Here is a 23,302-nt window from a genome sequence, read left to right as displayed (position 1 = left end):
GCCTTCACTACAACCTCATGAGACAATTTATATTGATGAAGCAAAAATCTGAGGTTAGACATTTATGAATAAAAAAATCATGTCATTCTGAATATGTAGAGCTACATATAAAACATAGAAAATTTAGCTTTTAAATATATGAATATGCTAGTATATTTAATTGCAGGGTAAATACTAGTTCTGAAAGGAGATAAAATTGCACTTATTTTGAAATGTAAACCTAAGTATTTATTTGAATAAATGGCAATGTTTAAAATATCACTCATTCAAGAAACAAGATGTACAGATAGTTGTTTTTCATGCCAATTAGGTTCTCTAAACTTACTACAAATACTAGATTAGTAAACCTAATTCATTGCTTTATAGGGAAATAGCAATTCCGTTTCCTAAAACTCATGACAATAACTTTTTCTCAAATAATTTCTAAGTAACTGTTTTATACTTTTTTGTCATGGAATCTTATTCGATAAATATTTATTCATTAACTTAAATAATTGGCCAACAATATACATTATGCATGGATAAAGTTTATCTAACACGAGTTGTTTGTTTTTTTTCAGAAGACAGATCATGGCTCTCTTAAAGAACATTAGAAAGCAGTGTGTTCTTTATTAATTTTTAGTTATTTTGATAATGGATATTAATTGTCAGAAGTGACAATTCCATAATATATTTAACGTATTTGATTATACTCCCTCTATTTCCTTCTCATTACTCCTTCCTCCAAAGATCTTCTCTTTTTCACATAAAATTACATCTTTATATATGCGCATATAAACTAATTTGGAAGATTTAAGCTAAACTGCAAGTTAATTCAAGATGTACAGTGAATTAATAGGATGAATAAAAACCTGAATATTTTTTGTTAACTTTTGAATTGAGCTATCATTATTATTATGGTTAGGGTTAGGATCCCAGACAGAATTAGAATTAGGATTAGAGAAATAGAAAATTTAGGTTCATCACAGGATGACCCATTGCAACAATGATACTCACAAGACACTATGTTGAAAATGAAGTTTACACCATGGGGAGGGAGGGGTAAGGGAAGTGGGGAGGGATGGGATAGTGGGAGAACAAGAAAGAAGTGGGTAAAAATGCTCAACAAGAAACTTACTCCTTACCTTACACATGTAACTAATCCCTATTTAAAGCATATTTTCAACGAAATAAAATTTTTAAAAAATAATGAAAAATAAAACCTGACAGCAAATAGAAAAACACTTAAAATTTATGTTCAAAATGCAAGTAAAATTTAGACCTACACACTGAGCAAGAGTTAGGATAAATATGAAAAAAGTGGCTTGTTATTAACATGATGGTTCGGTTATATGTATGCTTAGGATTAGGAAAGGTGTGCCAGTTAGGGTTAGGATGAAAAAAACATGTAAGACATTGTGTAAAACTGCCACATATTTTAAGAAGAATGAATGGCAAGAATGAATGAAAACCAGTCTGTGTTACTTTAAACATTCAGAAATAATTTGGTTTAAAGTGTGAGATACTTTTTTGTTCTGGTTAGGGTTAGGGAAGGATAAGCTTTAAGGTAAATTTTAGTTTTCCAATAAGAAGTAGAAGCCAAAAAATGTGCGAATGAATAGAATGTAGACAAATTTCCTTACATTATCCATTTGGTGTTAAATCAGAATGTGATTTGGATTAAGTTTCTGGTTAACCAGGGTTGAGGATAGAGTGAAGAAATGGGTTAAACTAGTGGCTTGCGCCTGTTATCCTAGCTACTCCGGAAGCTGTTTTCTGAGGATCGCAGTTCAAAGGTAGCCCGGGCAGGAAATTCCATGAGACTTTTATCTCGAATTAACCACCATAAAACACAAAAGCGGTGCTGTGGCTCAATTGGTTAAACGCACACCTTGAGCTAAAGAACTCAGGGATCATGCCCTGGCCAGAGTACAAGCCCACGACTGACAAAAGAAAAAAGAAACGTTAAATATTAAGTAAAGCTGAACCTTTTTTTTTAGGTTCTAGGAATTCAGTAAAAGCTGGGATAATGGAAGTACAATGTATTTCATAATATCAGGATTTGAGATCAATGGGTGTAATGATACCTGTTATGGAACAAAATACATTCAGAGTTAAGAGTGAAAAAATCTATAGGGTCTACAGAAAACCTGCAATTTATTTCAAGAATTACGAGTGGAATTTCAGTTAGGATTGCACAAAACGAGCATTTTTCATAAATTTTAAAACTGGGATATGATTAGTGTCAAGGTTATGGTTAGGATTCAAGCCATTGTTAGGCTTAGAGTGAAGGAGAAAAAAATGAGGGTCAAATTGAAGGTAAATTTTAATATAAGCCTGATAAGAATTAGAATGAATGTAAACAAGAGTATTGCTATTAATATTAGAATCTACTTACAATTAGGCTGATGGTTATTCTCAATGTTCCAGTTAAGAAAGATTAAGTTTAGGGTTAGAAAATGACTAAGATATTGGAAAAAATGAAACCTGTGTTTGGAAGGATGAGTGAAAACTAGTGTACTTGTGATAGTGTTAGTATTGTCATATAATTTGGATTGAGATTAGGGTCAGTATTTTCTTCTGATCATATATACTGTTATGAATAAGAAAGCTTTTAATATAAAATTGTGTTCAGTAACAAGTAGAAGCAAATATGTGAGACTGAATAGTAACTAGAACATTATCATTATATTTATTTCTCAGTGATCATTCTTGTAGTGATTAATGAGAGTTTTCCAGCCAGGTTTAGGTTGAGAGTTAGCGTTAAGTAATGGACTAGATGGTAAATAAATCTGAAACTGTTTTCAGATACAGTGGTTCAGGAAAAGGTAGAATCAATGGAAACTACAGTATTTTTCCTGGTAAGAGAATGTGAGGACAAGTAATATAATGGCTCATGTTAGGAAACAAGATAACTTTAGAGGTAGAGTCAGAAAATTTGAGGGAATTAGGGCAAACTGAAACTCATTTCCATAGTGAAAACTGAAGTATTCATTAGAATGATTAAAAACTAGAGTATTTTTCTTAAACATTAGAATGGGATTATGATTAGGGTGAAAGTTAGGTTTTAGTTCCAGCTAGGCTTAGTGTAAGCACTAAGGAAATGGAAAATTTAGGGTCAAACTGAAAGTAAATCTTAGAATAATAAGTAGAGTTAGAATTAGGATGAATGTGAAATAGAAAACTGCTAATAATATTAAGATTAGGGTATGATTACGGTGAGGGTTAACATCAATATTCCAGTTAGGGTTAGGATTACAATAAAGACAAGATAATGAGTGAAACTACAAACTATTTTTAGAAAGATGATTTGAATTGAAGTTAGGATGAAGAAAAACTGATGTATTTGTGTGGTTTTTAGACTCCAAAGGCCATTAGTTCTAGGTTTAGGTTTAATTTCCTAATTCAGTTTAGGCTTAGGGTTAGGGAATGGTAAGCTTTAAGGTAAAATTGAGTTTCTACTAAAACTTTCAAGTAAAGTAAGCGCAAAATTTAAAAAAAAAACTACAGAGTTTCCCTAATTTTCCTATTCAGGGTTCAATAGAGTTAAATTTAGAGTTAGATTTCTAGTAAGGTTTAGATATATAGTTAGGGTTTGGAAGTAGAGCAGATTTTAAGTAAACCCGCAGCTTTTTTTTGGATATACAGGAGTTCAATAAAAGTTAAGATCAATGGAAACTATGGTATTTTTCATGATATGAGCATTTGAGGTTAATGATTCCTAACAGGGGACAAGATAGATTTCAGAGTCCAAGTTAGGGAATCTGTAGGATTTGGAGCAAATTGCAAATCATTTCAAAGACAATGGGTATCTGTAAGGATGTATCTAAACTCGAGTAATGTCCATTAATTTTAGGATTGGGTTACTATATCACCAAGGTTACTCTTAGGGTTTTGACCAGGATTAGAATTAATATTTGGGAAATGGAAGGTTGAGAACTTGAGTGATTTACTTCATTTGTGTATATATAGATATGTATATATGTATATATATACATATATACATATATATATATATATATATATGTATATATATATATATATATATATATATATACATTATTCTAAGGCTTTAACTCAAGGCTTGGGTTCTGTTCCTGAGCTTAATACTGTAGGCAACGAGCCACGAATCCACTTCCAGATTTCTTTGGCAGTGAATTGGAGACAAGAATCGCACAGACTTTACTATCCAAGCTGATACTGAACTGAGATCTCCAGATCTCTGCCTTCTGATTAAAGTTAGAATTAATGGCATGAGCTACCAGTGCCCAGGAAAGTGCTTGACTTTAATTGATTGTTTTTACTTATGTTCAAGACCAAGTCTTGAATTTAATATCTGAGAGCTTTGGTCACGAGGTAGCCAATGTCACTTGAGCCATATCTCCTAAAATGATTATTTTAAATAGCTGGAAATCATTAAATTTTCTTCAGATGATAGGCATCATTACTGTTGTTCTAAAACTCATCCTAACAAAAAAGGATTTATAGACCCTAGAGATGATCTGAGCACATTCTCATGCTTTGCTTCTAATTGCATAACATTTTAGGGACATGATTTTTAATCAATATTTTGAGTTATCATTAAATAAAGCAATTAATGATACAGTATACTTTGATCAATGCCAACCCTTTCAACATTCTCATCCATCACTCCTCTATGAATATCTTCCTTCACTCTTCTTAATTTTGTAGGAAATTTACTGGATTCCTTTCTGCACTTCCACCAACTCCTCTTCCTCATTGTACCTTTCCTCCCTTCACCTCTCTTTTGACTACCCACTTTCATATTATCCATCAACTCTACTCCTAGGCATTTACCTGAAAGTTTACAAACCAGGATATAGTTAAAGTTTCAGCACAACCATGCTCACTGAATCAGCCCAGATACCCCTCAAGAGAAATGAATGAAGAAAATGTAATACACACCACCCACACCAACACACTGGCAATTCTACTTACCCATCAGAAAGAATATTGTACCATTTGTATCTCTCATCTCTCATTTCTCTCATTTCTTCTGTCTGATATCCCATTGTCGCCTTACTGTCCCTGTACTGCAGTAACTGACGCATGCAAACTGATGTAAAAGATTTTCAGGGTTATTGGCTAGCCATAGATTCCTGAATATGAGTACTTTGCTCCTTCTCTTTGTCTATTCATGCCTTTGAGTAGTGATTGTGCAGATTCATTTGTACCATTTGCTACACAGAAAAGAGATGAACTACTTGTACATATATTTACATACATGTATATACATACATACATGGATATATGCATTTTATGTTTTCAAGAATTATGGAGCTAACAAAAATCACATGCATTTTCCTTCCTTTTCAATTCTTTCAAGCCTAAATAACTTTGTCTCTTTTGAATACCTAATTTTAAAGAGAATGTCACCATCTCTGATCTGTCAGTGGCCTTGAAATTAGATATTCAAATAGGACAAACTTATTTAGGTTTTTGGTGGAAGAGTGGAGTATTACTAGGGTTCTATCCAGGAGTTCTCTGCTTGCTAGACAGGACTTTGGTTGTATAGCACCCATCAGCTCAACCACTGTTGCCATACTTCTAGTCCATATTATTTGCTTGAGGTCTTGAACTTTTTGCACAGTTGTGATCTTAGATTGATGGAGACTTTGTTACCTATGCCTCCCAATAATTAGCTAGGATTTCAGATGTGAATCATGATGGCCAGCTCATTTGTTGAGATGGGAGATTGCTGTCTTGGCAGTTATTTCTGTGGTCTAGCCTCAGCCCATTATCTTGTCATTTCTTCTTCCCAATCAGCTGGGATTACAGAAGTGGATTACTATACTTGGTGTACATGACACCTTCTTTTTTTAAGAGGTTTTTATTGTAAAAATACTGTATAGAGGGGTTATAGTTACTTGAGCAACGTAATGAGTGCATTTTCTATCAAGCAGTATTACCTCCTCCTGTTTGTCTCCTACCCCCCTTCCCTCCCACCTCCACAACTTCACTCCGCCTCTCCCCTCTTCCCCACTTCCCTGCCTAAATTGTAAACTTCTTTTCTCAACATATTCTCTTATGCATGTCATTGTTACAATGGGTTGGTCTGTTTGCCTATTTAAACATTTTTTTTCTTTCTCCTCCCCAAGCTAGAGAAATGTGTATTTAAGATGCAGGGCACGGACATATATAATTTTTTTCAAGACTCCACTTAGAGCTCCTATGACCCAGCAATCCCACTTTGGGGCATTTACCAAATGATCACAATCAAAACCATACTAAGCTACCAGCACAACAGTGTTTATTGCAGCATTATTTACCATAGCTAAGATATGAAACCGACCCAGGGCCCCTCAGTAGATGAACTGATCAAGAAAATGTGGTACATATACACAATGGAAACCTATACCTCATCAGAAAGAATGACATAACTCCATTTGTTATGAAATGGAAAGACTTGGAAAAATTATATTAAGTGAAATAAGCCAGGCCCAAAGAAACATACGTCCCATGGTTTCCCTTATTTGCAATAACTATTATATGTCTGAGACAAGTAAAAAAGTTCAGATAAGTTGATGTGAGGCGAAATGAACCCCAAGATAAGGCTTCAAAAGAATTTTTTTCTTTCTTTTGTTTGTTTCTAACATATTTATAAGATGATTTCTTTTTGTTGCATTTTATGGCAATCCCCCACGGTATAACCGATGTTTTCACTGTATTTGATGTTGGTATAATTTGTGGAGGGGAAGAGAAAACCAAATTGTTTAAATAGGGATATAGGTGGACCCATTGCAATAATGAGATGTTCAAGACATTATGTTGAAAAACGAACTTTACTACTTTGGCTTGGGGTAGGAGGACGCGAGCTGGGGCCAGATGGAAAGGGATGGGAAGGGGAAACAAAGGAGAAGGCAACAATTTTTGATAAGAAATGTACTCTTTACATTGCCCACGTAATTGCAAACCCTCTGTACGGTACTTTCCCAATAAAAAAAGAGAAAATGTGATATATATATATATATATATACATATATATGTATATATGTATATATATATATATATATATATATATGAGTGTGTGTGTATATATATATATAATGGAATTCTATGCCTCTATCAGAAAAATGACATCGCCCCATTTGTAAAGAAATGGAAAGATGTGAAAAATTATATTTAATGAAATATGCCAGGCCTAAATAAACATAGGTCCCATAGTTTCCTTTACTTGTAGTAACTAGTACATGGTACCATATGACCATATAATATGATGTTAATTGAAATGAACTCCAAGATAGGGATATAACTGATTTTTTATTCCATGAGTTTCTTATCTCTATATAATCCCCAAAATAAAGTTCGAAGGGGAGCTGCGGTTGATGTATAGAGCACCACACATTAGGGAAACAGCTTAAGTGAGAAGGTAAGATCCTGAGTTTAAACCACAATATCAGCACTCAAAATAGTTGATTTCTTTTCCTTGAGGTTTTTATTAAATTGCTCAGAAAATAATCAACATTGAATTTATGTTTAACATTACTATTAAAATCTAGTTATATTTATTGATGTTATTCTTTGTTTTCCTAAATTTTACTTACATATTAATATCCAGTAATGGAAAGAAGTGATTATTATTTCACAAGTTTTTATGGCAGTTGGATATATGGATGATAGATGCATACAAGGAATTTGGAATGAAAATAGATATGTACAAGCTCTACACATAAAGAAATGATAGTTGAAGTAGCAATGAGCATGTATGAAATAAACTAAAGAAACAGCAAGGCAAGATAAGTTATGATTCTGGAAAACACACAATTTTGAAAGAAAAAAACAAGTAAAATATGTAGCTTTTATTAAGAACTTTGTAACACACAGACACATTTTATTCCTTATTTCTACTGTAAGGCATTTCAGTAAAGTTTATTTTACAAAGTTAAACATGATTGACAATTAATACTAACTGGCTTCTGTCCCAGGTAAGCAATTATTCTAGCCGGTTGCCAGGGGTTCATGCTTATATCCTAGCTACTCAGAGGGCTGAGATCCCTAGATCCTAGTTCAAAGCCAAATTGAAGAGAAAAGTTAGTGAGACTTCTGTTCAGTTAACCACGAGATAAGTGGAAGCTTCACTGTGGCTCAAAGTGCAAGCACTAGCCTTGAGTAATAAATTTCAGAGACAGAACCTAGGCCCAGAGATTTAGCTATCTGAAATTATTCTTAAAATACTTGTTCTCAGGATTCCTTTAACTTGTCTAGAAGTATGTTTTAAACTTAGGGATTTTTTTATTTCATATTATCATCATTGATTTTTAGGATGTGCAGAGAAAAATTATTTGTAGTCAGAACTGGTTTGTATTGCTTTGTATTACACATTGTCTCTACACCCAGAGATCAGCTGGAAAGCAGATGGCCAAATCCTGGCTGTTGGCAATGAAGATGCATATGTGTTTCTTTGAGCAAAGAAACAAAATTATGAAATGGTAGCCCTTATATATAACACCTTAATAGTAACAATAAAATTAATGTTATTACTGTTATTATATTTTTTGTCAGTTGTGGGGTTTGAACTCTGTGTCTGGGCATTGACCCTCAGCTCTTCAGCTCAAGGCTAGCATTCTACCACTTGAGCAACAGTGACACTTCACATTTTCTAAACCTTTAGTTGGAGATAAGGGTCTCACAGACTTTCCTCCCTGGACTGGCTTTGAACAGAGACCCTCAGTTCTCAGACTCTTTAGTAGCTAGGATTACAGGTGTGAGCCACTGGCCCCCAGCAGTAAAATTATTTTGAAAAAGAAAAAAACCCATGATTGTATCCTTAAAAAATAACAATCTAGAAAGTGTATCTGTAATGTTAGTTGTGTCAAGTCACCATAGGCAGCAATCATTTTTGGATTTCACTATGTCCTGTCTAATGCCAGATAATATTTCATTCATTTATTTTACTTTTTCCTAACAAAGTTCATTATGAGTGGTGGCAGCACAATTTTCTAGTGAGCATCAACAATTCTTCAACATATTTATTTCAACAAACATCATTTTGCATTTGGTTGTTGTTGTTGTTGTTTAATTTTGCCAGCGCTGGGGCTTGAAATCAGGGCCTGGGCCCTCTCCCTGAGCTTCTTTGATCCAGACTAGCACTCTACCAATTGAGCCACAGTACCAATTCCAATTTTTCTGCTTATGTCATACTGAGGAATCAAATCAAGTGCTTCATGCATGCGAGGCCAGCACTCTACCACTAACCACATTCCCAGTTACTGGGACTTTTGTTGTTGTTGTTGTTGTTTAAAGATAGCATTTTACTATGTTTCCTTCTGTTGGCCTAAAACATAGGCTGATCTCCAGCTAACTTCTAAATCTTCCTCTCAAGTTCAGAGATTACAAACATTGACCCCCATATTCGGCTCAGGATTCTTTGTGAGAGAATACTCTTTCAGATATAGAAAGAGTTATTCTGTCTTCCTTGCACTCTATGGTTTTTGCATTCAGCGCTTTTAATCACATTATTGTCCTGTGTTTCCACTTCTAGATCAATAGAAATATTTCAGATTCTGGGCTGGGAAGGTGGCTCAGTGCTAGAGCGCTTGCCTTGCATGCATGAGGCCCTGGGTTCGATTCCTCAGCACCACATAAGCAAAAAGAAAAAGCCGGAAGTGGTGCTGTGGCTCAAGTGGTAGAGCGCTAGCCTTGAGCTGAAGAGCTGAGGGACAGTGCCCAAGCCCAGAGTTCAGGCCCCATGACCGGACCCCCCCCCAAAAAAAAGAAAGAAATATTTCAGATTCTGAACTTGAAGCTGATCCCTGCCATCCAATCAACATCACATTCTTGTGAATAGCACTAGCTGGCCTCATGATCATAGCAGCCAGCTGGAGCTCAGCTATCTGATAGCGTTGGGCTCCAACAATGCAATCATTTCTGTGCACAGACTGAAAACTGTCATAGGTAATTTTGACTTATTCCATTCTATTCTCAGCTAAATTCTATTTTCAGCTTTGTATGCCTTAAAAATCTCTTAAATATTAATTACTATTCTCCTACATTCTCAAAAGTGACATATATGTCTTACTCTAAAATTCATTCAAACATGCAAAAATATTAATGTAGTTGCTGTCCACCTATGGCTCATATTTTAAAACCTGGCTACTTTAGAGGTAAAAATCAGAGGATCCTGGTTTAAAGCAACCTATGCAGAAAAATCTGAGATATCTCTCCAATTGAGAAACCAAAATCCAGAGTGGAGACGTGGTTCTCATTGTAGAGTGTCAGCTTTGAGCAAAAAGACTAAACAGGAATATTAGTTCTACTTCTGACTCCATTATTTACTCACGGAACACACACACACACACACACACACACACACACACACACACAAAATCTACATTCTCTTTGACTCCCCTTCTTGAGCTGTATTCAATGCCATTAACTTAATGCATGTATTCTCCAAATTATTATGGTAGGGAATAAACTACATTTGCACTTATGATAATGTACTTCTTGTACTTTTTGTTTTGCAGTTTTTTTGTACTTATGTGAGAGAACAGTGTTTTGTGAAGACTAAACAGAAATTAATGTGTCAGTAAATAGGTAGGTGACAGACTGAAAAATGCAGATAATACCATTTGAAATTTTATTTCTCCAAATTTAAATATATGTACATATGTATGTATTTAAAATTTCTGCCAAGATTTTATTTCCATTAACAATAATCTATTTGTTCCATTATATAAATGTAACATATTGTATGACTCATAGTAGATTTATATTTATAGAATGTCTTTTCTTGGAGACAAGGTTCTGCAGTGTAAATCTGGCTTTCCTCAACTCCTAATTTTGTCTGGCATTATCATGTGGTAATTTAGTACCATGTCCAGCTATATTATTTATATTTTGTACAGTAGAATATTAATATGAACTGCTTTAAGCCACATATCTTCATGAGTATGAATGAATTTCTTGCAAAAAATGTTATAGATAGAGTTACTGAGTGAAGCCAAGTATAGTAGACATGCCTGTAATCACAGCAACCAGGAGGATTGTAAGCTTAAGAGCAGCCTGAGCTACACAGCAAGTCCCTATTAAAACAAAACAAAACAACAACAACTGGTGAGCTTGGAAGTGGGAAAGTAATGTTAAGTGGGGTGATAGGAACATACCAAATTGTTTGTGTGTGTGTGTGTGTGTGTGTGTGTGTGTGTGTGTGTGTGTGTGTGTGTGTGTGTGGGTATGTGTGCTTGTGCTGGTCCTAGGGCTTGAACTCAGGGCTTGGGCACTGATCCTAAGTTTTTTGCTCAAGTCTAGCACTCTACAACTTCAACCAAACTCCACCTCAAGCATTTTTAGAGGTCAATGGAGTTGAGTCTGCTACATTTTCCTGTTCCGGCTTAGAACCTTGATCCTCTTTTCTCAGCCTCATTTGTAAGATAACAGGCATGAGGCTGTATTATTGCTGTTAAGTAATATAGTAAACATCATGCCAGAACTCATAATGTGAGATATGTATTATTATGCTCACTTTAACTATGAAGACTTTGAGCTCCAGAGAGTTTAGTTAATTTTGAGTCCCTATCTCGTATACAGTGGAGACTTTATTCAAGTTCAACTAGGTCTGTTTATTTCAGAAAACATGGAGTCATCATCTGTTCTAGTCAACACATATTCTAGCACGTGCTGCTCTTTGAAAGCACAATTCTGTGCTTGACAACTTATTGTTCTCTCTCTTTAACTGTTTGCACCCCTTTTCATAAGCTAAGGAAAGCACACATGATGAAAAGAGCCATATTTGAAGGGGAAATTGATAATGAGTTTTGAACTTGATATCACATACATATTAGTGAGATCTTCCATTTGAGTTATGCCTCCAGCACTATATTTGTTTTTTCTTTTGTATTATCATTACAAAGATGAGTTACACAGAGTTTATAGTCATAGAAGTCAGGTATGGATATATTTTTTTTTTGAAATGTCACCCCTTCCCTTGCTCTCTCAATTTTTCTCTCTCACTGGTTTGGTTTTATTAACTTCCTCTTACTCCTCCTCCTCCTCCTCCTCCTCCTCCTCCTCCTCCTCCTCCTCCTCCTCCTCTTCTTCTTCTTCGTCTTCTTCGTCTTCTTCGTCTTCTTCGTCTTCTTCTAATTATTTTGCTGTAGAGAGGATAGTTACATACGTGTGGTAATGACTACATTTCTTTTGTATTTGTTTATTTTGTCAGTAATCAGGCTTGAACGAAGGGCCTGAGCACTGTCTCTGAGCTCTTTTGCTGAAGAATGGCATTCGTATTGAGCCACAGCTCTACTTCCCTGAGTACATTTCTTTTTGGACAATGTTACCCTTTCCCTTTCATAGGTCATTTTCAATATAGTACCAATTGAATGCCACTGTTGCACATGTTCATCATTTGTCTCTCTTTTAATATGACCCCTTTAACTTCTCAAAGAGAGATAAATGAAGAAATATGACAAAAATGAAAGAAAACAAAGAAAAATATCATCTTGTTTCTGTTTCCTGGTCACTGGCTACTTTTGAGATAAAATGTGTTTGTGTGTGTGTGTGTGTGTGTGTGTGTGTGTGTGTGTGTGTGTGAAAAATGTAGCTTGAACTCAGGGAGCTGACTTTTAGTTTTTTAACTCAAGGTTATCCCTTTAGGACTTGAACCAACCTTCACTCCTTGATTTTGAATGGTTAATTGGAGATCAAAATTTAACAGATTTTTCTAACCTGGTCTAGCTATAATCCACTTTCCTCAGATCTCACATTCACATTCTCAGATTCACAAATAGCTAGAGTTACAAATGTGAGCCACTGGCCGTGATTGGCCTACCTTCTTTTTGTTTAGTTGCAATGTAAAAGACAGTTGCAACCATAGTAAAAAGAAATCCATGTAACTTTCCCAGCTTCATTAACTTTTAATACTTTGTCACATATGATATGTACAGAAAAACATTTTTGGTTTTTGTCTGGGTTTTTTCCTCATGATGAACTTGATTTTATATAGCTTTTAATCTAGTAAATATTGTTGAGAATATGTCAGAGGGCATTAATGATCTTTTGTTGTCTTTCATAAGGAAATGGTGCAAACTAACACTTGAGATAGATTTGTGTGCAGGACCCTGATAATATATCCACATTCTTAGCCAGAAGACAGTAGTGACTGTTAAAATCATCTAGATCTGACAAAACCCTGACTCAGGCCTTATTGCCACATTCCTGTTATGTCCTGTTAGAGTGTAATCCTGACTCTCCAGTGAACATTACAGAGCCTTGCTGGACATTCTCAAGACACAGCCAAGGTAACCAGTCAGGCGTGGCACCTACAGTGTGAATGGAGACTGGTGACAGCTTCCTCAGATGGAACGACACAGGAAATGTTACGTCCTTAAGTTGTCATCAGTCCATAGGATTCCTCATTGAGCATTCGACCCTAAGATTTAAAGAGACATCAAACTCTCACTTCCTTGTGCCACTTGTGGACCTGTATATCTTCTGTTGCTGTCATCTTCTGTGAAAGGAAATGATCTGAGTTCTATAAACCATTTTGCTTTTTCTAGGACATTAGGGTAAGTCTGGCTTCACTTAGACAAAAAGAAATGTAGTGATATAAAATAGCAAATTTAACCTTTTTCTATTCTATTTATTACCCAAATATGTTTTCAGATTCTACCAATAATTCTTATCAGTAAGAGGCACTTAATTAGCAGTCATTTTCTCAAACTCCTAAGTTTCTCAGTAAGCTGTGCGAGAGAAACCACAGCAAGTGTGAAGGGTCTTCCAGTTTGACTTCTTGCCCAGGGAGGAGTGCCTCCAAACTGAACAAAGAATACTTCTTATATCTCAGATTACATGTCCAAGTTATACATACAAAAGAAAGTTAAGGACAGGAGATTAGTCTGACTTGGGAACAACGCAGATAGCAAACACATATTCTATGTTAACAGAAACAAAACAAATTTTCCTTTATTCATCTATCAAAATAAAAAGCGCTACTGTTCTCATTATTTCTTAATTGTGGTTATATGTACTTAGTACTAGCTTCTTGAAAGTCCTGAAAAACTCTTTGACACGAACTCAGAAGTTCCATTGGTATCAACTTGAGATTTTATGAAAAAAATTTAATTTTTATATTTTTAAAAATGTATTTTATTATAAAGATGCTGCATAGAGGGGTGACATTTACACGAGTAAGTTACATTTCTCAATGAACACTGTTACCCACTCCATTATTTATCTCCCTCTGTCCCTTCCCTCCAATCCCCCCTCCCCGTGGTAAAGTTAATTTCCTCCATAATGTCCTGAGTATCATGGTTGAATGCATCACCATTTAAACTTCTTTCAGCATTTTGTTATTTCCCTTCCCTTGCCACAATCAGATAAATGAATATACAGAATGCAGGGTACTAGAATCACAGATGGGAATTGCCATGGATAAAACCAATAGGAGAAAAAAAATAAAGTAAGAAGAATGAACTATCTGCAGTACATTAGTTACATCAAGCTTGACAACTAAACAAAAGAAGACCTGTGTTTCTATGTATTGGCATTCATTTCAATTAGCATCATTTTGTATGGTCATATATATATTCATAACTCCTGCGCTATTATGATCCACTTTCAGGAGTAATAGGCTAATGCTAATCATTGCAAGTGATGGAAATCATAGAGCTCATGTTTCTTTGGGCCTGGCTTGATTAACTTAGTATGATTTCTTCCAAGTCTTTTCATTTTCTTATAAAAGGGACGATGCCATTCTTTCTGATAGAAGCATAAAATTCAATTCTGTTAATATACCATATTTTCTTCATCCATTCGTCTATTGAGGGGCCACTGGGTTGGCTCCATATCTTAGCTATGGTAAACAATGCTGCAATGAACATATTTGTTCTGGTAGCTTATTGTGCCCTAGTTTGAGATCATTCGGATAACTGTGAGGAGTGGGATTGCTGGATCTTAAGGGAGTTCTATGTTTAGACTTTTTAGGAACCTCCATACTCCCTTCCAGAGTGGTTGAACCAGCTTACATTCCTACCATCAGTGTAGTAGGGTTCTCATTTAGGCATATCCACCCCAGCATCTGTTATTATTTGTTTTCTTGATAATGGCCATTCTAACTGGGGTGAGTGGGATCTAAATGTGGTTTTTGTTTTGATTTGCATTTCTTTCATGACCAGTGATGCTGAGCATCCCCCTTCTGTTTCCGAGGGGCCACATTATAACAAGTTTCTAGTGTCTCAACAGAGGCATAGAAACTTGTAATATTGTATGCTTTTTGTTGTACATTCACTTCAGTTGGAGCTTCCAATGACTCCTATAACTTACAGTAAATGTTTATCCTATTCACCTTACTGAAAAAAACACTAATTTTCAAAAAGCGTAGAAAAAGTTCTCTTTGTCAGGGGTCCCAGTGAATACTAAGGAAGTTTCTTTACTCGGGAATTTTACTTGCTTGCTTGTTCATTATGTCATTTGAACACATGTTGAATTTGGGATTTCACCCCCAACTCTTCAACAAACTACTAACTATGTTGCCTCATTGGATTTTGCTTCACAAGTTACAAAATATTTTGACATATTTTTGGTTTGGTGTTTGGGGGGAGGTTGGCTTTTGTAGTACTAGTGGGCCAGTACTCAGGCTTGAACTGAGGGTATGGAGCTCTAGATTAGATTGCTTTACTCAATGCTGTCAGTGTGCACCTAGAACCACATCTCCATTTCTGGCTTTTTCTACTGAATTGAAGATAAGAATTTGAGGATTTTTTTTGGGGGGGGGTCCGGTCGTGGGGCCTGAACTCTGGGCCTGGGCACTGTCCCTCAGCTCTTCAGCTCAAGGCTAGTCCTCTACCACTTGGGACACAGCGCCACTTCCGACTTTTTGTTTTTGCTTATGTGGTGAAGAGGAATCGAACCCAGGGCCTCAGGAATGCAAGGCAAGCACTCTACCACTGAGCCACCTTCCCAGCCCCAGAATTTGAGGATTTATTAACTTGGGTTGGCATCAAACTGTGATCTTCAGATCCCATCCTTGTGAACAGCTAAGATTACAAGAATGATCCAGAGGCTGGATATATTGTGCTCCCTATGAAACCTAAACAAGGGCACATAATTCTGAAGGATGTGTGTAAGATTATGCATTTCTCTGTACAGTATTTTCACAATAAAAAAGAAAATTAGTTAGAAAACATAGCCTTTATATGTGTGTATATATAATATAAATGTGCAGAAGGAAATGAGGATGTATCTGCTGATTTTGAGGAAAGATTTCACCTATGGCTTTTCACAGACTGGGCTACGCTGTACAGAATGCTTGAGACTAAAGGTGAGGTAATTGATGTCATCATCCCATCATCTACATCCCTTGTCAACATGTGCATATACTGTGGTGTAATAATGATTATTTTGTGTATGAGAGGCAGTACTGGTGTTGAATTCAGGACCTAGGTACTGTTGCTTAGCTTTTATATGCGATGCTAACACTCTACCATTTGAAGCACAGCTCAGCTTTCGGTATTTACTGTTTAAATGGAGGTAAGAGTCTTTTTTGCTCAGTTGGCTTTGTATTGAGTTCCTCCTATCTCAGAGTTCTAAGTAGCTAGTTGTACAGGCCTGAGCTTCCAATGCCTAACTTTTCATTATTACTTTTACAAGCTATATGCTCACACACATTCCTTGCATTCAAAAGTCTCACTGTTCAGGCTGACAAGATGTGAGGAAAGATGGTTGAGTGGGTAAGTTACCAAATGGGCCTCTAGCCCCATTGACATCATTCTGAAAGTAATTTACATTTCAGTCAGTGAGTACATATTTCCAATTTCACTCTGCCTTTTTAAAATGCCTTTTTGAACTGTCTTTGATACATCTCTTAAACATTATCTCCCTAGCAGGAGATATTATGTGAATGTATTTGATAATATTTCAAATAGGGGTGTCTGGATATCTGTTGTCAGAGGCCGTCCATCTGGGCTTTAGGAACAGAGGTAATGTTTCCTGTCTGGTGGTTTCAGACAGGAAGGTTTTTCCTGGCCAGGCTTTGACTTGGGATCCATTCATCTTAGACTTCTAACTAGCTAGGATAACAAGCATGAACCATCACCAACTGGCTTGTTTTAGAAGCATTGCTTTTCATTCATTGATTAATTTCCTGGAAGGTTGATCTAGACAGACTGCTTGTACCTCATGATAATGTGATTTGAATAATACCCTTTGCCTCTGGCATTTCTGAAACTGATTTCCACAGTTCTAGACAAATGAAATTGTTCTAAAGCCAATAGCATTTTCCTTCTGAGATGTTAGGTCGCTTATTTAAATCTCTTATCCTTTCCTTTGGCAAAACAGGATGTTTCTGTAAAACCCTATTCCTTGAGATTATTAGAGATAGAAGGCATCATGTACACACTTTCAAATAATCTCTCCTTTTATAAACATATGTTACAAGATTGGGTGAAAAAATGAGGACTATTAAATTATTTGGTAACCACTCTCGAATTTTTAAGCTTTAATGCTTATTAATTCAAAGGAGGATTATAAACATTCAGAATAGTGGAATGTAGCTACTACTCATTTGATATATGTGGAAAGATGATTAGAATTCTTATGATTAATAAAATATATCTTCAAATTTCCAATGGTTGACTGCTATGCTAACTGGGAGGAGACACTGGTGCTTCCAGGGGTTTGAAAGTTGGTAATGAAGCAAAATATCCGGGGAGAGCAAATGCTTAGCAAATGATAAAGACATAATTTCCAAGACTCATACCAAATACATTGAACTAGAGTGCTAAGTGATGAATGACTGAACACCAAATTTTATTTATTGGCTTCTTTGTTTTTGACGTCCTGGGATTTGGACCTAAGGCCTGAGTGCTGTTTCTTAGTTTTTTCCTCAAGGCTATTGACCTTCCAGTTGAACCACAGCTTCATATCCATATTTTTGGTGTTTAATTGGACGTCTTAACAAATTTCCTCTTTGGGCTTCCTTAAAACTCATCCTCAGATATCAGCCTCCTGAGTAAGTAGGATTCCAATGGTAAGCCACCAGAGCCCAGCTAGAATCACATTTTAGAAGTATTCTTTCAGAGAATCAGATGTGTCTGACTGCTATTTTAGCATATTGGTTCCTGTGGGTCATGTCAGTTTTATACTAAAATCAGAACTTTTCTTCTTGTAATCCACAATATCCCATATCTATCTAATGTATTCTTCTCTTCATTTCTGACCTCTTTTTTCTTCATTGTACATTTCCATTATTACTTCACAAGCAAGCATGTCAGTGCTGTTTTCCTTTTCTGAAGTAAGTCAGGTCCATTCCCATCAATGGGGGATGTACTTGCTGTTCTTACTGCCTGGAGTACCTGCTCCTAGATAATTGCCTGGATGATGGCTCTCATATCAACAATCTCTTGTTCAGGGTTGTTTCTTCCCATCCTCACTATGAAGTTGTTGCTACAAAATCACCAATGTCATGTCTCTGATATATAGAAATTATCATTATGATTTCTGGATTTCGTTTCAGCATGAAATTGGTGAGGAGAGAGCCACATTCACTTCTGCTTCTCCAATACCTATAATAGTGCCTAATCCTTAGTGTTCTGGAGTCTTACATGGAGATCAGCCTTCCCCAGCTCAATTTATCCTAGCTTCTGGTCAGAACAGCTCTTCAAGCTGAATTCTAGTGGCTAGTAGACATTCTCTCTCATTCTTTGTGCCTGTTGGTGTTGTTGAGTCCACTTCAGGGCAAAACCAGTGCCTGACACTTATTTGTTGCTATGGCAAAGGTGGCTGTGACATCATAGAAGTTATAGCCATTATTTTGTGAAGCTGTGTGAGGACATTCACCCCCACATAATTTCTTCCATATATGTGTCTCCTTTGCCCAGCAGTGCATTCAACAATTTAACAACCAAACTGTCACTCAGTTCCTGATACACTCAGAAAATGTTTCCATTTCCTTTAAAAAAATTCAAGACATGCTTTGGTGATTTGTCATTGAATTACTGAAACAGAGTATATAATTTTATGTATTTGTAAGTCTTTGTCCATCTCTCTTGAGCCCTTGCCATATATCTATGTGTTTGTAGCTTGGGAAGGGAAATAAGGTTTAACTCAGTATATTCAGAGATTATAGTGCAGAAGGCTCTTTTTAGATCCTTTTGGAGGGAAGGCCTACTTTCTATCTGATGTTCTACAGATGGCCATCTTGGTACAGAAACTGAGTAGAGTGTCATAAGAGGCTTGTCCTGATTTCAACTGACTTTCCTCTGGGTTTGGGGAGTGTGGTCCCACTGCATATGTGTCTCTTTGCTACACTGAAGGGCCCAGGCCTCCTCTGAAAATCTAAGGACTTAGGGGTAAGGGAGACTAAACCTCAGAACCCAGCTTCCCACATCACAAGGATTACAGGCCTGAGTCTCATGGACTCAACTCATAGCTGCATTTTTATACATAGTTTAGTCAGTTTCATTATATTAACTTCATAGAGAGATATATACAATTATATGTATATGTTTATTCATCTATTTATAATCAGTGTTGGATCTAGAAACACAAATATATATTTATATAATCATATGATTATAATCAAATTATAGCTATATTTTCCCAAAAATATTTTACACTAATATTTTGTGAAATAATTACTCAAGACTAAAATGTTTATACTTTGTAATTTGAAAAATCATATTCAATTTTATATATTATATAATATACTATATATAACATCAAAATATAACATGCATTTACATACAACTGATTTAATTCTGTTATTTTCCTTCCTGATTTTGTGTTTGTTCATCTATGTAAGCCTTCTTTCTTCTATTAATGAGGGTTTTTACTTTCCAGTATACATGTCAACCATAAGTAGATTTTTATATTACTGGAGCCAAATTTTTCTTCCATTTTTACCCAAAGCACAAAGAAAATATATACATATTTGAACTCACTGTTGGAAGAATGTCCCACATACCACTATAAGTATTGTGTCATTTGTCCCAATTGACAGAATAGCATTCTAGGACATCTTATCTGCTGTCCAAGACCTTTTCTAGCCACCTTATCACCCAAGCCAGGCATGGCCTGGCTTCTTTGCCACTCCCAGTGCATTTAACAGTTCCCTTTATACACAGTAGGCTCTCTTGTACAGCCCCCTGTCACTCTGTGTTTTCCCCCCAACAGCATACGTATGCACGATGATTCAGATTGTAGGCTTAAAAAGAAACATATTTAGGATTCATGAATCTAAAATATATCAAAAACATTGACATTTTAATAAAGTTAGAAAAATAAATAGAATTAACACTTTACAACAATCAGAACAAAAAGAAAAATAAAGATTTTTCCAGGAAGGGGGAATGGAATCTCTAAATCTAGATTCTCCTCTAAGTTGCCTTCATGCAGAAATTCTGCCTCTGAGACCTCAAAGGGATTTACTTCTTCATTAAAGACCGGATTTTCTTCCTGAGCCCACGGAGGGACAGATTCTAATTTCTTAATTGGAAATTGGATCCCCTGAAGGAGGACAGATTGGTCTGAGTATTCTGTGAGGAAAGAATCTCTTTCCTCAACTGAATCTAGATTTTGGACCTCTCTTATTGGTTTTCCTGAACATAGACTTGGGTCATTTTCCATTAGCACACATTTACCCTGCACACCCAGACGAGTCTTTTTGACTGGTTTGGCGCCTATCTAGGTGGATTGTGAGTATCAATGGGAGACATTCTGGATCATCTTCTTCCTTGATTGAATGTGCAGGTGCACCTGCGTCACATGTGGTGTTCAGAAACAGTGAGATGTCCACAAAACTCAAAACTTGTTTGGGCCTTTCCACAAATTAAAAAAAAAAAGCCCTCTATGTTCACATGCTTTCTGGAGATTAGTTATGGCTTCCCATCTCTATCAGTCACCATAGGTGACATCACTGATGGGTTCTTTATCTGGAGTTCTGCAGGAGTTGTTCTACGGTGATGCAAACCTAAGCATGGAAATAGGTTCAGGAGTCTTAGAACTATAGAAGTTAAGGTGTGACTAAACTTTCATGAAGATCAAATGGGGAAAGCTGTAGAACTTGAGTTTGGACTGAACCCTGATAAGACGGTAGGGTGTTTCTAATGAGTGATTACTTCCAAGTTCTTGCAAAAGGAGACCATATATTACTTGGCAAAGAATATCAATAAAAGGACATTTTTCCAAGCTGGGGCGTTCTAAGGGCTCTTGGCCAGTCAGGCATAGACCTAGAGACCCAGGTTCCATCTCAAGGATCATGCTTTCCTCCAGCTGCTCCAGAAGAATATATGAGCAGAAGAGCAAGTCTGAAGAGGGCATGTTGAGCTTGACATACTGTGTAAGTGCTTTCATGGTGTCATGGTACTTGTGCTCATAGAAATCATCATGTTAGAAGTCCATCCACATAGGAAAGATGGAACAAACCATGCTGTGGGCAGACAAGGAAAATGAGAGCCCACCCTCCACATCCTTAGCCTCTAGCGTTTTTCTGGCAGAGGTGGAAAGAGACTCCTGCACCAGGATGCTCCTCACAATTTCTCAAATACAATACTCTAAAATTCTCCCTGGGATAGGAGGAGAAATTTGTTTCCCAACTGAATCTGTCTTGTTATACACAGACCTCCTTGTCATCCATGAGAGTCCAAAACAACATCCGCATCCACAATGTGTAATTTGCTATCCACTGAAGTGCCAAGCCTCAACCCCCTGGTGAAAATCACAACTGGTGTGCAAAAGAGAATGTTGACTTTGAATCAGAAACTTCAAAGATACCCATTTTTTTCAAGGACAGAACTTCTCTTTGTCCCAACGTCCACTTCCTTCTTCATCTTGTTCATCTTCCTCCCAGTTACGGTAGAAGGATCTGTACCAATGGGAGGAGAGAAGGAGAATAACTCTGTGCTTCTCCTTTTTCTGAACTAACAAGACACACTTGGGAATGGATAAGTCCCACAGAGTAATGTAAAAATGACAGACAAAAAGTGGAGATATGTCTACACAATTTCAAGGAAATTCTGTGAGGATGCTTACATGCATCTGTCCAAATAAGTGCACAATGGCTCATGCCTCTAATCCTACTAACCAGAAGGGTGAGATCTGAGTATCAGAGTTTGAACACAGTCAGAATTTGTAAAATTCTAAAAATACTTCAATTAACCAGCCGAAGGCCAAACCTGGACCTGGGGATCAAATTATAGAGGGCTACGAACAGGACAGCACTCAGGCCCCGAATTCAAGCTCAAGTTGCATTCTTTCTTCTGTCTATATTCCTTCAAAGGCCTCCAAGATAGTGGTTTCCTAGGTGATGGTGGACGTTGGGTGCCACTGGGTTCCACTGGCTCATTCCTTTAATCTTAGTCTCTCAGCAAGCAAACTGCTAAGGCTCCACTAGCTTCTCAGGCAAATGAAATGCTCTGGCAGCCCAGTCTTAAGGAGTTAGGTGAGGAGTGAACTTCTTTGTCTCAAGACAAGCTCCTGTGATGAGACTCCAGTGAAACAGTCTCAGAGAGGTACCAAGTATTCCAATAATCTGCAAGGGTGTCTCATCAGCCCTGTTTGAAAGAGGAACACTCACTTTTAAAACAATATCCAGCAACTGCTCCATTGTCTCTTTCTCTATAGTGGTGAAGGATGTTTCCAACACAGAAAAGATCACCTTTCTGGTAGGCAGGGCCCATGTCCATTACCAGCATTTCCAACAAGCCTGAGTCCCAGCTCCCTATATTATAAGGCACATTCAGGGTTTGGGCTGACTCGTTGTCACACTGGGGTGGTAAAAAGAATGGATTTTGGAAACATGGAATTGGGAGTACACTTCAAAATGAGTAATAGAGTGGATTGAAAAGTACACAATAAATATTTTCTCAGCATACACATATAAAAGCACACAAGAAGAAGGCTGTACTGTGGGCTAGGATGAGATTAAATAGGTTTCCTGTCATAATTATACCTGGCCTGAGTGGCCTTGTGATTTCCCTGGTTTCTTCTTATAAAAAGGCCTGAGAGAAGATGGTGACGAGGCAGTAAGGAAATGCCACAGCTCTCCCCAACCAAAAAGAGAGTTCGAGTTGCAGCACTTAGTCTCCTCAAGAGACCAACGACAGCAAAAAGATGAACACTCAGAGAAAAACAGGAGGTGGAAAATAACAAAAAAGAAAGAGAGGAAAAGAAGAATTTCAGAACAGAGGAGAGCGAAGACCCCTCCCCCAGCCTTCACTGGGCGCGCGGGAGCACGCCAAGTCATGGCCAGCTGGTCCAGCGGGGGCTGCTGGAATCCCAGAGACACAGGGGGCTTGCAGATCACCCACAGAGTAGCAGCCTGAGGTACCGGTTTGCAGACCCGCTGATCACCACAAACAGAGAAACC

The sequence above is a fragment of the Dipodomys spectabilis genome, unplaced genomic scaffold (assembly GCF_019054845.1).
Source record: "Dipodomys spectabilis isolate Male_0828 unplaced genomic scaffold, ASM1905484v1 ptg000172l, whole genome shotgun sequence".
NCBI lineage: Eukaryota > Metazoa > Chordata > Mammalia > Rodentia > Heteromyidae > Dipodomys > Dipodomys spectabilis.
Note: the sequence above shows the minus strand (reverse complement) of the source record.